The following is a 12431-nucleotide window of genomic DNA, read 5'->3' on the forward strand; positions in this document are numbered from 1 at the left end:
TCTCGCGGTGGCGGGCGCCGCCGCTCCGGGTCCCGCGGTGGCGGGCGCCGCCGCTCCGGGTCCCGCGGTGGCGGGCGCCGCCGCTCCGGGTCTCGCGGTGGCGGGCGCCGCCGCTCCGGGTCCGGCGGTGGTGGGCGCTGCATCCTGTGCGGGGCTTGTTGCGGCCGGGGGCTCGGAGATGGATTGCGGTGTGGTGGTCGCGGAAACTAGTGGTACTAGGTCACATTGTGAGAATGACAGGGAGGAACAGAAGGAGCTGCAGTCACAGTCAGCAGGGAATGTGGAGGAAACAGCTTCCACTAGTGCCGTGTGCAGTGGGCAGGGTGTAGTTAACAGCCAGGCATCATGTGAGGAGGACTTGTCAGAGTCAGAGTCAGATACAGTCTCTGTTGGTGACATTTCCAACAGGAGCACTGAACTCTATTCTTTAGAGGAGATCAATCAATTTCTGGACGAAACTTTTAAAAAGTCTGCAAAAGTGAGTGACTACTTTGATGACACTGATAAGTTCATAAGATCCGTTGGTGAACTGAAAAGACTGGTTGGTTTTGACCTCCTTGATGAAAAGAAACGCTTCCGTCTCAAAAAACACTTAACAACTCTGAGAAAAGCAGCAAAAAGTAGACCTGTTAGAAGAACCAGGAAGTAATAACATCATGCATCACAAGGTGGTTTCCTCTTTTCACTGCTCTCTGCTTGTTTCAGCTTGTCTGTTTCTCTTTTCTGACCTCTCTATGCCGAGCCTCAAAATAGGGTCAATAAACATCAATGGGGGGAGAGACAGACACAAGAGGGCTTTAATCTCTGAGGTCTCGTCTCAAAAAAGGGCTGATGTGTTGTTTTTACAAGAAACACACACTACTGCAGCAGATGAGGCAGATTGGGGCTTATGGTGGGAAGGTCCATGTTTCCTTAGCCATGGGACTAATTTCAGTGCAGGAGTAGCTGTCTTGTTTAAAGAAACTGCAAATGCAACAATTTTATCTTCGGCTGAGATTGTGAAGGGTCGGCTACTGATTGTCAGGGCAGAAATAGAGAGTTGTGTGTGCTGCTTTGTTAGCGTATACGCCCCAAATCAGGGAAGAGAGAGAGTGGGATTTTTTAACCTGCTAAAAAATGAACTAAAGAACTATCTTCAAGACCAGCTCATCATTGGTGGAGATTTTAACTGTACTTTGGATTTTACTGTAGATCGGACAAGTGAGGAACCCCACCCGCAATCAGCTCAGAGCCTTAGCAGCACCATCACACATCTGGACTTATTAGACACATGGAGAGTTAAACATCCACAGTCCAGACAGTACACATGGGTCAGGGTGAGCAATAACAGAGTGAGTGCAGCTAGACTAGACAGGATTTACATTTCCAAAAGTCTCAGTTCCAGACTAGTGCAGAGCAACATCAGTCCAGTTGGTTTTACGGATCACCACTTGGTCAGTGCAGAGCTGACCATCACACCAGGCAAAAGGATCAGGTCTTACTGGTCTTTTAATAACAAACTCCTGCAGGACAGTGGTTTTTGCCAAAGTTTTGAACATTTTTGGCAGCAGTGGAAAAGCAAGAAACATGATTTTAGTTCATTGACAATGTGGTGGGAGGTTGGAAAAGCACAAATTCATGTTTTTTGCCAGCAATACACCTCCCATTCCACTGCTAGGATCAAGGCAGCTGTTAAAGAACTTGAAGAGAGCATCAAGAGCATTGAGGAGGGTTTACAGAGGAATACTGATCCTTCTCTTGGTCATCAGCTTCAAGAGAAGAGGTTGGCATTGAGTTCCTTCCTGCAGGAGAGAGTGAAGGGAGCTCTCGTCAGGTCTCGTTTCCTCCAGTTAAAGGATATGGATGGCCCAAGCTCATTTTTCTTTAATCTGGAGAGGTCTGTGGCACAGAGGAAGCAGATGGCTTGCCTTGAACTTCCAGGGGGCAGAGTCACCACCAGTCCTGGGGAGATGAGGAGCCATGCAATGGATTTCTATGCTAACCTCTTTGGGGCAGAGCAGTGTAGCATGGATTGTCGTGAGGAGCTTCTGGAAGGACTTCCACGGCTCAGTCCAGAAGAGAGGGCTACTTTGGACTGTGAGTTGACTCTGGAGGAATTGACGGTTGCGGTGAATCAGATGACGTTGGGACGTGCACCAGGAATTGACGGTCTTTCCACCGACTTTTACAAACGATTCTGGAATATTCTTGGACCTGAGCTGCATCTTGTGTTGCAGGAGTGTTACAGAACAGGATCCCTTCCTGTTTCCTGTCGGCGAGCGGTGCTTTCTTTGCTGCCTAAGAAAGGGAACCTGGCCCTACTTAAGAACTGGAGGCCAGTTGCCCTTCTCTGTACAGACTATAAGGTTCTGTCCAGAGCCTTATCTAACAGACTTAAGGACATCCTTGAAATAATTGTTCATCATGATCAAACTTACTGTGTGCCAGACAGGACCATCATGGATAACATCTTTCTTGTTCGAGATGTAATTGAAGTGTCTAAATGTTGTAACATTAATTTTGGTATTGTTTCTTTGGACCAGGAGAAAGCGTTCGACAGGGTGGATCACTCTTATTTGTTCTCTGCACTTCGGGCTTTTGGTATTGGTGATGGCTTTGTAGACTGGGTTAGTTTATTGTACAGGGGTGCACAATGTATGGTGAAGATGGGGGCTGGGCTGAGTCGGCCAATCTCTGTACAGCGAGGGATAAGGCAGGGGTGCCCAATTTCTGGGCAGCTGTACAGCTTAGCCATTGAGCCTCTGCTGTGTAAGCTGAGAAGTCGGCTCAGTGGTGTCCCATTGCCTGCATCCTTCAGTCTGGACCGTCCACCTACTGTTTCTGCATATGCAGACGATGTTAATATCTTTGTTTCCAGTCAGGGGGAGGTGAAACATCTGCAGGAGACCTTGTCATTGTATGAAAAGGCCTCCTCTGCCCGGGTGAACTGGGCCAAGAGTGAGGCATTGCTAGTGGGGCAGTGGAGGGGAAAAACTATACCTAGTCTGCCTGGAGGTCTTCAGTGGGGAAATGAAGGGTTGAGAGTTTTGGGAGTGTTTTTGGGGACTGAGGGCTTTCAAGCTAAGAACTGGGAGGGAGTGAAGGAGAAAGTGTGTGCTCGGTTATCTAAATGGAAATGGTTGCTACCCCAGTTGTCATATAGGGGAAGAGTTCTGGTTGCCAATAATCTGGTCGCCTCGACTCTTTGGCACAGACTCACTGCTCTAACACCACCAAGAGGCCTGGTAGAAGACGTTCAGAGAGCCATACTGGATTTTTTCTGGTCTGGGAAGCACTGGGTCCGGGCGGCGATCCTTTACCTGCCTGTGGCTGAAGGGGGGCAAGGTCTCATCAGCATCCAGTCCAAAGTTGCTTCTTTCAGACTTCGGACTGCACAAAGACTGCTGTACAACTGTGGTCCTGGATGGTGTGACACAGCCCGGCTGCTGCTGAGGAAAGCTGGGAGATTGGGCTACGATAAACACTTTTTTCTCTTGCGCCTTGGGGACGTGGATCTTACTGGGTTGACGTCATTCTACAGCTCTGTGTTGCAGGCATGGCAGATCTTCCAGTTTGCCCGTAAGGAAAGTGAGACTCCAGGCATGTGGCTGTTTGAGGAGCCATTGTTTTTCAATAACTTTATAAGGACTCAAACGCTGCAGTCTGCTAGTCTGCGAGTCAACCTTAGAGAGGCTGGCTGCGCCAAACTAGGCCACCTGATGAAGATGACGGCAGGTTCTGTGGACGCTCTGAGGGAGAGGAGCAACATCACCTCTAAAAGGCTGATCAGCAAAGTGGTGGAGGAAGTCTGTGCTGCCCTGCCTCAATCCCAGAGAGGGTTTGTCAAGAACCAGGCTTTATGTGACCAGTGGAGTGAAGAGGGTGAGTACAGCTTCCCCTCTCTATCTGTTACTCCAGCTGTGGGGGAGTGGCAGGAGGGAGGTGGTCAGCTGCTGTCCTTCTCAACTCTTCACCTGGACAAGTTTCAGGATGCAGAGAAGAAGGCGGTGTATCAGAGTTGTGTGAAGGTGCTGAACCTGCACTCCTTGGCAGGGACGAATGAGTCGAGGTGGACTGATTTTTTTGGTCCAGATGTTTCCCCGAAGGGCAGCTGGCGGTCCCTGTACAAGCTGCCTGTTGAGAAGCGGACAGCAGACCTCCAGTGGAGGATTGTACATGGGGCAATAGCTACGAACAGATACAGAGCACACATGGATCCGGAGCTGGGGCAGGAGTGTATCTTCTGTTCTCAGAGTGAGACCCTGGAACATTTATTTGTTCACTGTCCTCGGTTGGTGGCTCTATTTGAGCTTTTAAAAAAGTGGTTTCAGGGTTTTGGGGAGGTTTTCTCTTTTGGTTTGTTTATTTTTGGTCCAAAATACTGTGTTAGGAAAAAAGCTGTGCATACATTAATGAACTTTTTATCTGGTTCTGCAAAGTTGGCCGTCTGGCTTACTCGTAGGAACCGGACTCAGGGCAACGGCAGTGTGCAGCTGGTGCCGGTTCTGGAGGGGCTGCTGAAGGCCCGACTGAGGGTGGAACATGCTTACTATCACATGATGGACAATATTCAGACTTTCAGTCGCATATGGGCTGTTGGAGGGGTGTTGTGCTCTGTGGGGGAAGACGGGGAGCTGATTGTTAATTTTTGAGTTTTTTGTTTTGTTTTTTTGACCTGAAGTGAGAATGTGAAATGATCTGATCTCTACTTGGAGTTTTTTGTTGTTTAATAAAGGGACTTTGAAAACCAAAACCTCTCCTCTCCTCTCCTCTCCTCTCCTCCTCTCCTCCTCTTGTTTCCTCCTCTCCTCTCCTCTCCTCTCCTCTCCTCTCCTCTCCTCTCCTCTCCTCTCCTCCTCCTCTCCTCTCCTCTCCTCTCCTCCTCTCCTCCTCTTGTTTCCTCCTCTCCTCTCCTCTCCTCTCCTCTCCTCTCCTCCTCTCCTCCTCTTGTTTCCTCCTCTCCTCTCCTCTCCTCTCCTCTCCTCTCCTCTCCTCTCCTCTCCTCTCCTCTCCTCCTCTTGTTTCCTCCTCTCCTCTCCTCTCCTCTCCTCTCCTATCCTCCTCTCCTCCTCTTGTTTCCTCCTCTCCTCTCCTCTCTTCTCTTCTCCTCTCCCCTCCCCTCCTCTCCTCTCCTCTCCTCTCCTCCTCTCCTCTCCTCTCCTCTCCTCTCCTCTCCTCTCCTCTCCTCTCCTCTCCTCTCCTCTCCTCTCCTCTCCTCCTCCTGAGTATTACTGAGGTACTTGTACTGTACTGTACTTTGACAGCTAGACAGAACAAAGACACGAGAGCAGAGTTTGTGGCTGTGTCTCAATTCAGGGGCTGCAGCCTTCGAAGGGCGCATTTGAAGGCCAATGACGTCACAACGCTGCGCGAAGGCCGTCCCAATTCGAAGGCTCCTTCAAATGCAGCCTTCATTTCCCTCTTTTTGGAGGACGCACCGCTACTGTCCTTTGTGACCTCCCATATCCCAAGATCCTTTGCACGCCCGAAACAGAAGAAAGAAAGAAAGATGGCGACATCAAGTGGTGTAGATCGTCACTTTCGCGGGCCTGGGCAGCTGAAATCGTGACGTAAGGGCAAGAAGAAGGGGCGGGAACATCTGGTGACGCAACCAGAGGCCGCGAAGGCTGGACCGTCCCATTTAACAACGGGGGACGTGGCTTTCGAAGGACTCGCCTTCGGAGGCTGCAGCCCCTGAATTGAGACACACTATCAAGTACCACACAGTGGGACGGCTACACTTTCAAAGCTTATGAGCTGAACATGTGAGAGGCTCGAGTGCTTCAATCTGATCTGATGTGATGTCAGTGTAGAAAAAGCACAATGAAATCTCTTGTCTGCAGCCAACAGGAAAGAATCAAGTGGACAGGAGGGGGCGCTCCTACACCTCTCATGATCTGTGCAGCGAGCTCCGCGGGATCTTCTATGAATGATGATGTCATTTTCCAGAGAATCGATTGGTTGTACCTGTTTATCTGTTTTCTAGCAGGTGAGGGGTGCAGCACGAGTTACCATGGCGATGCACCCCAGTAAGAAGTGAACCAGAAGTGAAACCTACAGCTTTGTTGGTCAGTAGGTCATATTGTCTCCAAAACATTAGAAGAGGTACCTGGTAGTGAACAATACCACAGCACACATTTATAAAGTTCACTGTTCATTGTTACGTCTTCATTATTTAACTTTACATCTTGTTCCCACATTTTGTGTATCTTTGCAGTTGTTTCTGTCTCTTTGTCTCTCTGTAGTTGTTTTATGTCTCTCTGTGTCTGTGTGCTGTGCATCCTGTTCAGCAGAACGCTGCAACTCTGTTTTACTGTGAAGCTCCAGAAATGTTCTGTGGACGACGAGACTTCACCTGACTTTATATCATCAGGAGGAGATGATGGCTGAGCCTGACTTTATATCATCAGGAGGAGATGATGGCTGAGCCTGACTTTATATCATCAGGAGGAGACGATGACTGAGCCTGACTTTATATCATCAGGAGGAGACGATGGCTGAGCCTGACTTTATATCATCAGGAGGAGACGATGACTGAGCCTGACTTTATATCATCAGGAGGAGACGATGACTGAGCCTGACTTTATATCATCAGGAGGAGATGATGGCTGAGCCTGACTTTATATCATCAGGAGGAGATGATGGCTGAGCCTGACTTTATATCATCAGGAGGAGATGATGGCTGAGCCTGACTTTATATCTTCAGGAGGAGATGATGGCTGAGCCTGACTTTATATCATCAGGAGGAGATGATGGCTGAGCCTGACTTTATATCATCAGGAGGAGACGATGACTGAGCCTGACTTTATATCATCAGGAGGAGACGATGGCTGAGCCTGACTTTATATCATCAGGAGGAGACGATGGCTGAGCCTGACTTTATATCATCAGGAGGAGACGATGGCTGAGCCTGACTTTATATCATCAGGAGGAGACGATGGCTGAGCCTGACTTTATATCATCAGGAGATGATGACTGAGCCTGACTTTATATCATCAGGAGGAGACGATGGCTGAGCCTGACTTTATATCATCAGGAGGAGATGATGGCTGAGCCTGACTTTATATCATCAGGAGGAGATGATGGCTGAGCCTGACTTTATATCATCAGGAGATGATGACTGAGCCTGACTTTATATCATCAGGAGGAGATGATGGCTGAGCCTGACTTTATATCATCAGGAGGAGACGATGACTGAGCCTGACTTTATATCATCAGGAGGAGATGATGGCTGAGCCTGACTTTATATCATCAGGAGGAGATGATGGCTGAGCCTGACTTTATATCATCAGGAGGAGATGATGGCTGAGCCTGACTTTATATCATCAGGAGGAGACGATGACTGAGCCTGACTTTATATCATCAGGAGGAGACGATGGCTGAGCCTGACTTTATATCATCAGGAGGAGACGATGACTGAGCCTGACTTTATATCATCAGGAGGAGACGATGACTGAGCCTGACTTTATATCATCAGGAGGAGACGATGGCTGAGCCTGACTTTATATCATCAGGAGGAGACGATGGCTGAGCCTGACTTTATATCATCAGGAGGAGACGATGGCTGAGCCTGACTTTATATCATCAGGAGGAGACGATGGCTGAGCCTGACTTTATATCATCAGGAGGAGACGATGACTGAGCCTGACTTTATATCATCAGGAGGAGACGATGGCTGAGCCTGACTTTATATCATCAGGAGGAGACGATGACTGAGCCTGACTTTATATCATCAGGAGGAGACGATGGCTGAGCCTGACTTTATATCATCAGGAGGAGACGATGGCTGAGCCTGACTTTATATCATCAGGAGGAGATGATGGCTGAGCCTGACTTTATATCATCAGGAGGAGATGATGGCTGAGCCTGACTTTATATCTTCAGGAGGAGATGATGGCTGAGCCTGACTTTATATCATCAGGAGGAGACGATGGCTGAGCCTGACTTTATATCATCAGGAGGAGACGATGGCTGAGCCTGACTTTATATCATCAGGAGGAGACGATGGCTGAGCCTGACTTTATATCATCAGGAGGAGACGATGGCTGAGCCTGACTTTATATCATCAGGAGGAGACGATGGCTGAGCCTGACTTTATATCATCAGGAGGAGACGATGGCTGAGCCTGACTTTATATCATCAGGAGGAGATGATGGCTGAGCCTGACTTTATATCATCAGGAGATGATGACTGAGCCTGACTTTATATCATCAGGAGGAGACGATGGCTGAGCCTGACTTTATATCATCAGGAGGAGATGATGGCTGAGCCTGACTTTATATCATCAGGAGGAGATGATGGCTGAGCCTGACTTTATATCATCAGGAGATGATGACTGAGCCTGACTTTATATCATCAGGAGGAGATGATGGCTGAGCCTGACTTTATATCATCAGGAGGAGACGATGACTGAGCCTGACTTTATATCATCAGGAGGAGATGATGGCTGAGCCTGACTTTATATCATCAGGAGGAGATGATGGCTGAGCCTGACTTTATATCATCAGGAGGAGATGATGGCTGAGCCTGACTTTATATCATCAGGAGGAGATGATGACTGAGCCTGACTTTATATCATCAGGAGGAGACGATGGCTGAGCCTGACTTTATATCATCAGGAGGAGACGATGACTGAGCCTGACTTTATATCATCAGGAGGAGACGATGACTGAGCCTGACTTTATATCATCAGGAGGAGACGATGGCTGAGCCTGACTTTATATCATCAGGAGGAGACGATGGCTGAGCCTGACTTTATATCATCAGGAGGAGACGATGGCTGAGCCTGACTTTATATCATCAGGAGGAGACGATGTCTGAGCCTGACTTTATATCATCAGGAGGAGACGATGGCTGAGCCTGACTTTATATCATCAGGAGGAGACGATGGCTGAGCCTGACTTTATATCATCAGGAGGAGACGATGGCTGAGCCTGACTTTATATCATCAGGAGGAGATGATGGCTGAGCCTGACTTTATTTAATGCATCATGTCATTGAGGGTCCTCATTAGTATGGAGGTACACATGTGTGTTTCCTTTGCTGGCCGGACTCTGTAGTTAATCTTCTTATATAAACTCTAGTTTAATTCACTCTTCAGAGCAGCCTGTAATCCCTCCTCCTCCTGCTGACATGTTTTAATCCAGAGATGATGACATCACTCTCGTACTCTCATGTCAGTCTCATTTTGTATCTCGTCGACACAAAAGCCACAGAAACACTTTAACACAGGAGGTTTATTTTTGCTGATATGATTTAAAAATAAGCAGCATTTTAATGTAAATCTAATTCAAAGTATTTAATGATTTGTGCTGCAGTTCCCTGTTTGGACTGTGTGCAGAACAAACTTGCCTCCAAATGTAAAAACAAGAGGCTGTGGTGTGACAGTGCCCTCTGGTGGCTCCCGCTGGAGGTTCATCACTGTCACAGACACCCAAAACTGTCAGTACTTGTATTCTTATAATATGCATCATATGCTTAAACTTATTTTTCTATTAAAAAAGTAGAAACAAATGAAACTCACTCACTGCACCTCACTCTATCACTGTCTCTCTCTCTCTGTCTCTCTCTCTCTCTCTCTCCTTGATCGTCCTGTGACATCACTGAGAGAGAGAGAGAGAGTGATAGAGCGAGGTGCAGTCAGACAGAGGCAGCAGTCAGTCTGAAGCTGAATGAAAACTAACTGAAGCTTCACAGCAGATCCTCCAGCGGTGAGACGGATGGTTCCCATCTTGTTTGTGACTTTTTGTTTTTTCTGACGTCTCGCTGTGAATTTCATCTTTTCTCTGTGGATGTAAACATGATGGAGGAGAGCAGCCCGAGCAGCCCGAGTGTGGAGCTGAAGAGTCTGCAGCTGTGTGACAGGGAAGGTCAGTCAGTGTGTGTATGTGTGTGACCGCCACCATTTACTACATCCAGTGTAGATTTGTTTTGTGTGTCTTTGTAGTCACTTTACATCTCTTTGTAGTCATTTTTCATCTCTCCATAGTCACTTTGTGTCTCTTTGTAGTCACTTTACATTTCTTTGTAGTCACTTTACATCTATTTGTAGTCACTTTACATCTCTCTGTAGTCACTTTACATCTCTTTGTAGTCATTTTTCATCTCTCCATAGTCACTTTGTGTCTCTTTGTAGTCACTTTACATCTCTTTGTAGTCACTTTACATCTCTTTGTAGTCACTTTACATTTCTCTGTAGTCATTTTGCATCTCTCTGTAGTCACTTTACATTTCTCTGTAGTCATTTTGCATCTCTTTGTAGTCAGTTGACATCTATTTGTAGTTGTTTTGTGTCTCTTTGTCGTTACCCATCTATTAGTGGTTGCTGACATCTCTTTATGCATCTGTTTGTGGTCTGTATCGTTCTGTAGTCATATCACATCTCTTTTTATTGTTTTTGTGTCTCTTCGTGGTTGTTATGCAAAAATGTTTTATATATCATTCTTCTGTGGCTCTTCCTGACATTTCTTCGATCTTTGTATTCTTCTCTGCTTCAATGGTTTTTCTTCACTCTAATCGAAGATGTAAGGACAGAGGATGTTGTTTACTGTACAGATTGTAAAGCCAATAATCCACTAAAATATGACATGCAAATTGCTATTCTCACAAAAGTTAAAAATATTTTTTTGCATCTACTTGGTGATTTGGATCCTGCTCCAAAATTGTAATTGTTGTAGCTGTTGCTGTAGCCCATGTTTCAAACCTTCAACCAAGTTTCGTGGAAATGGGCCCGGTCGTTTTCCCGAAATCCTCCTGACAAAAAACAAACAGACAAAAAAAATGGACTGAAAATGTAACTTCCCTGGCAGAGGTGATAAAATGTACCCTGCAATAACAACGGATGTCTAATACCACAGTAAAAATGCAAACAACAAGATATGCTTAGGACGACTTTATATCATCAGGAGGAGATGATGGCTGAGCCTGACTTTATATCGTCAGGAGGAGATGATGGCTGAGCCTGACTTTATATCGTCAGGAGGAGATGATGGCTGAGCCTGACTTTATATCGTCAGGAGGAGATGATGGCTGAGCCTGACTTTATATCGTCAGGAGGAGATGATGGCTGAGCCTGACTTTATATCGTCAGGAGGAGATGATGGCTGAGCCTGACTTTATATCGTCAGGAGGAGATGATGGCTGAGCCTGACTTTATATCGTCAGGAGGAGATGATGGCTGAGCCTGACTTTATATCGTCAGGAGGAGATGATGGCTGAGCCTGACTTTATATCGTCAGGAGGAGACGATGACTGAGCCTGACTTTATATCGTCAGGAGGAGACGATGGCTGAGCCTGACTTTATATCGTCAGGAGGAGACGATGGCTGAGCCTGACTTTATATCGTCAGGAGGAGACGATGGCTGAGCCTGACTTTATATCGTCAGGAGGAGACGATGGCTGAGCCTGACTTTATATCGTCAGGAGGAGACGATGGCTGAGCCTGACTTTATATCGTCAGGAGGAGACGATGGCTGAGCCTGACTTTATATCGTCAGGAGGAGACGATGGCTGAGCCTGACTTTATATCGTCAGGAGGAGACGATGGCTGAGCCTGACTTTATATCATCAGGAGGAGATGATGGCTGAGCCTGACTTTATATCATCAGGAGGAGACGATGACTGAGCCTGACTTTATATCATCAGGAGGAGACGATGGCTGAGCCTGACTTTATATCATCAGGAGGAGACGATGGCTGAGCCTGACTTTATATCATCAGGAGGAGACGATGGCTGAGCCTGACTTTATATCGTATATAGTACTTCTCATATGTTCTGTGCGTAAACTCTTAATCAGAAAAGTGAAGTGTAGAGGTAAGAAGCAGTCAGATGAAAGTAAAGCATTTCCCTCTGAGATGAAGTGGAGTAGTCGTCTAATTTGAAGCTGAAGACGATCTTTTAGGCGTTTTCACTGCTGGTAAACATGGTGGCGGGTCATTTTCGACCCGTAGGACAACACGAGGGTTGAGTTCATGCACTTAGTTACTCTCCATCCCAGCTGACTGAGGCTGATCCGAGCAGAGCAGCAGCTAACACACTCTGCGGCAGATTAGCAGAGATTAGCATCAGGATCAGCCTCGCACACAGGACGTGAAGGATTATAGATCACAGGAAGAGTTGAGTTTCAGGACTCCTGCGCTCAGTGAAGGCCTCACAGCGGTCTGGATGCTGGTTTCAAGTCGTCTGTACAGTCAGAACTGAATCTACTGAGTCTCTCTCTCCTACAGTGTCTCTCAGCAGGACGTTTCATCGTGACCTCTTGTTAAACGTTCATTGTCGTCCTCTGACTGTTCATCAATGTAGAACTGAAGCTGCCATCAGTTTTTATTACAATCACAGCCTGAACGATCTGCAGCTGATATTAGAGACCTGCAGCTTCAGGTCCGTGTCTCAGGACGGTTTATCCTGCTGTTAATAATGTTCAGATGTTCAGTGACTGCAGGTGAGTCAGAGC

This window comes from Pagrus major, chromosome 20 (assembly GCF_040436345.1).
Source record: "Pagrus major chromosome 20, Pma_NU_1.0".
Taxonomy (NCBI): domain Eukaryota; kingdom Metazoa; phylum Chordata; class Actinopteri; order Spariformes; family Sparidae; genus Pagrus; species Pagrus major.